Source organism: Neophocaena asiaeorientalis, unplaced genomic scaffold (genome assembly GCF_003031525.2).
Source record: "Neophocaena asiaeorientalis asiaeorientalis breed wild unplaced genomic scaffold, Neophocaena_asiaeorientalis_V1.1 scaffold161, whole genome shotgun sequence".
NCBI classification, from domain to species: domain Eukaryota; kingdom Metazoa; phylum Chordata; class Mammalia; order Artiodactyla; family Phocoenidae; genus Neophocaena; species Neophocaena asiaeorientalis.
This window is the reverse complement of record NW_020171987.1, coordinates 1,089,223-1,089,455: the sequence shown is the minus strand read 5'-3', so window position 1 is coordinate 1,089,455 and position 233 is coordinate 1,089,223.

Below are 233 nucleotides of genomic sequence, written 5' to 3'. Positions count from 1 at the left end.
TCTCCGGGCCGCGTCACCTACTTCTCTTCCTCCTCCTCCGCCGCCGCCGCCGCCGCCGCCGCCGCGGTCCCCAGGGCCCCCACCGCCATGACCTGGCTCTCCTCCCGGATACCCTCACACCCTGGCCGAGCCAAGAAGGGGCTCGTGCCTGTGCCGTCCCCGACCTCGGGCCATTAATCACACGCGCCCCGGCAGCGCGAGCACCTTGTGCGGGGGTCACGTCTGGGCCAGCG